At 35.9% G+C, this 3,828-nt stretch overlaps 1 long non-coding RNA gene across 1 annotated transcript; it reads right to left on the bottom strand.

Annotated features, from left to right (window-relative positions):
• Positions 1-915: 915 nt before the first annotated feature.
• On the bottom strand, positions 916-3,441 carry LOC140007697 (uncharacterized). The gene is made up of 2 exons (XR_011815041.1): positions 2,804-3,441; positions 916-2,705 (listed from the first exon to the last, which is right to left on the bottom strand). It is a non-coding gene; the product is annotated as an uncharacterized lncRNA (long non-coding RNA).
• Positions 3,442-3,828: the final 387 nt, after the last annotated feature.

The raw sequence follows: 3,828 nt of genomic DNA, 5'->3' as shown, positions 1-3,828 counted from the left end.
TTTCCTTTGTTCAACAGCCGCCGCTTTCTCTCGGCTTCCTTCTCTCGAAACCCTCCTCCTAGATTTTTCCAGCCATCACTAGCAAGTCCCCCCTTTTCTAGCTCTCAGTCGCTGTTTTTCTTTTCTTTCTTCCTTCCCAATTTTCGGCTGCCAACCTCTCCCCTTTTCTTTTGCCGTTCACTCTTTCTCTGCTCCCCTCAAAAACCCCTTTGGCTGCTGCTTTTCTTTTTCCTTTTATACCATCTCCCAATCTCCTAAACCTGCTCTCAATGGCCAGCAATCAACCTGCTCTCAGCCCCTTATCTTAGCCATCCGATGGGCATTGAGGTTGTGCCTTGCACGCTGCAAAAAAATGCAGCGTGCATGCTGCAGTAATCTTTTTTTTTTTTTTTTTAAAGAATGCATATAAATAATAATAATAATAATAATAACAAAATGACAAAACCATGTAATAATAATAAGAACGAAAACAAATAAATAAATAATAAAAAAAACAAACTAAATAAAAACAACAAAATGTCCATTTTCCAAATTTTCTTCATTTTTCCTCTTTTTTTTTTTCAAAATAACTTAATAAAAATAACTAAAGTGCAAAAAGGTTGAATTTAAAGAAATAAACATATTTTTGTGAACAAATTTTCTTTTTTCTTTCTTTTCCATTGTCTTTTCCAAGAAAGCTAAAAACCTATTTTTTTTTGAATGTTTTTGCTTGTTTTTTTTTTCTCTCTCTAGCAACTCTATGCTAATCTTAAAATTAAAAAACTAAAACTAAAACTGAAAGTAAATAACACTAAAAAGACAAACAAGAATAAATGACAAATGAAATAGATCAACTAAAAGGGCCAAAAATGAACTAAAATAAAATAACCACTAAAAATGAGAAACAAACAATAACGAACTAGGATGCAAACAATCTAAAACACACAAAATCATGAAATAGATGCCACATACAAATTATTCAAAAATTTGGTGTCTACAACTATTACATTCGGGGAAGCCTACTACAATCTAAAAGGGGAAACGGAATAAAATAAATAAAATAATAACCTAACTATTACAACTTTGACATTCAAGTGCCTTTCAAATGATCGAAATTGAAAATAACTATATAAAACTAAAACAAATAAAGTGGATAAAAGAAATAAATCACATAGACATTCAAAAGGCATGCAATTTAGCACATAAATCACATAGACACATAGGGTCAAATAAAGTGAAAATAAGGGATAGAGTGTACCTCCCTTGCAATGGTAATCAAATAAAGGAAAAATAGCTTCAAAACAATAAAAGGGTCAAGACAAAATTACCAAATCCCTCCCAATTGCAACTTAAATGAAATCAAATAATGCATAATTTCCAGGAAAGTAAAATTATTGATCAAATTTCTAAAATAGAAAAACTACCAAGGACCCAATTGCAAATATTAACCAATCATTCAAGTCCAATTGAAGCAATTTGGGAACACCAAGGGTCCAAGAGCAAAGAAAGAGCCAAGTAATGGTTCAAATTGCAATTACTCTATGACTTTATTGGAGAATAATTGGACCTGTGTAGCATAGATAGAAGTTAAGGGGAGTAAAGTGCTAAGTTCAGAAGTTATTTTCATGCAAAAACATGCAGCTACATAAAGGCTTAAACTTCTGCAACTAAAAAATGAGACATGCTCCCTTTTGTTTCCAAGTTTGCTGCAATTTTCCAGCCGTAGCTCTCTATTCATTTCATCATGCAAATAGGTTCACCAAATACCAAGACTTCACCAATCAACTACCAACTAAATGAGATGCAAACTCTTATTGCAGAATTGTAACAAAGCATTTGAGTTATCCAACATCAAAAGAAAAAGGGAGAAATGCGGCAGGAAGCTCAAGAAATGACATGCATAAAAAAGGTACTACCAGCATCAGAAACTCCATGATGCAACGGAATGTAAAATCACAGCAGAGAAAAATATAAACTCGCGGCAAACATGTTCATGGCGCACTAGCCGAAGACCAAGGAGATCATGAGCTTCAAAACTTAAACTAGCAAAGGGAAAACAGAACTTTGTTACGCTGCTGCAACAAGCTGAGAGCTTTCAGCTTGTTGCAGCAGATTTTGTGTGCAACTCTAAGCGCACAAGCATTCTAAAGGGCAAACAGGCTCATCAAACGTTATTTCCAGCTTTTAGATTTTAAGCAAGGAAAACACAACATCCACTACTCCAACATGCAAAAATCCATTCCAGAAATTCCATTTCTTCTCGCAGCTTTATTGCCAAAACAGCCATGAAGGAATAGAATACAAGACAAAATGTACATGATCAAAAACACCCAAACAAACCTAATTTCCCGACAACCAACCTCTGAATCCTCAATCCAAACTTCCAGAAAGCAAACCCAGAACATCAAAGCAAGATAAACACATCATATCAAGACATGTCAAACCTGCTGCAACTTCCTACTATGAACTTGAGGTTCATTTTCACTTCTGGGTTTCATTCTTGAGCATTAATCATGATGCAAATCAAATCCAAAACGACAAATACGCATATCACAGCTACAAAGCCGACACAACAAGCAACATACGTAGTAGCTGGCAATCGACATGGCATTGAAACTTTCGTTGAAACTGTGAAACCTCTTTGTACCCGTGAACCTTGGACAAAAATGATCTGAACCCAACCTCCTAAATGATCTAAGTCCCTACCCCCAAAATTCCAGTCCAACCTACCAGATTCACACAGAAATAGTCATGAAAAGGAAAACTCAGTACATCCATCCAGTAAACTAAGAACAAAAAAAAAAAAAAAGGTAAAAGACTTCACCTTTATCCCTTCCAAAGGCAAAACCAAGGCTGGGATGATCAGAAAGGGGTCGCTGCTCAATCCAAAATCCTCTCTCTGTCCGATTCTGCTACTCTTCCGTTCTCCCTTCGCTGTTCTCTATCGATGCCTTCAACGATGCCCTCTTTCTTTTCACTTTGTTTTCAGCCAGGCACTCCCTATTCTTGCTCTCGGTTTTCCCGATTCTCTTCCTTCTAGATTTTTACAGCCGCCCTCCTTTTCCTCTCTTTCAACCCTCCCCAGATTCTTACGTGCTCTCCCCCTTAGCTTTTTTCCTATTCTCAGATCCCCCAGCTCTCTGGTTTCTTGCTCTCTCTCAAAACCTAGCCGCTGTTCAACCTCCCAGCCATCACTAGCCTCTCTCTCCAGCCTTTTCGTTCGGTCCTCAGCAGTCACTCCCTTTTTCACTCTTTACCCAGCCGCCCCTTTTCTAGTTTCTCTCCATCAGACTCCGCCCCCGTTTCTTGCCGTCTCTCCTTGCTTTTATATGGGAACCCAAAAACTGAACCCTATCCACGATGGTCTGGATGAAGCCAGATGGTGTGTACTATATCCATCGAACGGAGCCAACCCCAGGCCAAAAAAAATAGCCGAGAGATGTAGCTGCAAATCCTTTTTGCTGCAGCCGAAACCAAAATGTGGATTTTTCCCCTTTTTTTTTTTACTTAAGTAAACAGCAATACAAAAATGATAATTTAAATTTAAATAAAAAACACAAAACTAGTAACGAAAGATAAAACCAAACTAAGATTTTTCCCGTGCCTGATTAATGATTTTTTTCTTTTTTCAATTAATAAACAATAAAAGAAATAAAACACATTTTTCATGCCTAATTTTTCTTTTGACAAATTTTTGTGCTAAAAAGTCTAAAAATAAAAATAAACAGCTAAAAGGGCAAAAACAAATACAAAAATGAAAAACTAAAATAAAATAATAGATAATAATGATCTAAAATGCTATACAAATGCAAACAGTCTAAAACAAAAATCATGAAATTAACAAATAAA

This window comes from Coffea arabica, chromosome 5c, assembly GCF_036785885.1.
Source record: "Coffea arabica cultivar ET-39 chromosome 5c, Coffea Arabica ET-39 HiFi, whole genome shotgun sequence".
NCBI classification, from domain to species: domain Eukaryota; kingdom Viridiplantae; phylum Streptophyta; class Magnoliopsida; order Gentianales; family Rubiaceae; genus Coffea; species Coffea arabica.
Note: the sequence above shows the minus strand (reverse complement) of the source record. Positions and strands in the feature narration are given on the sequence as shown.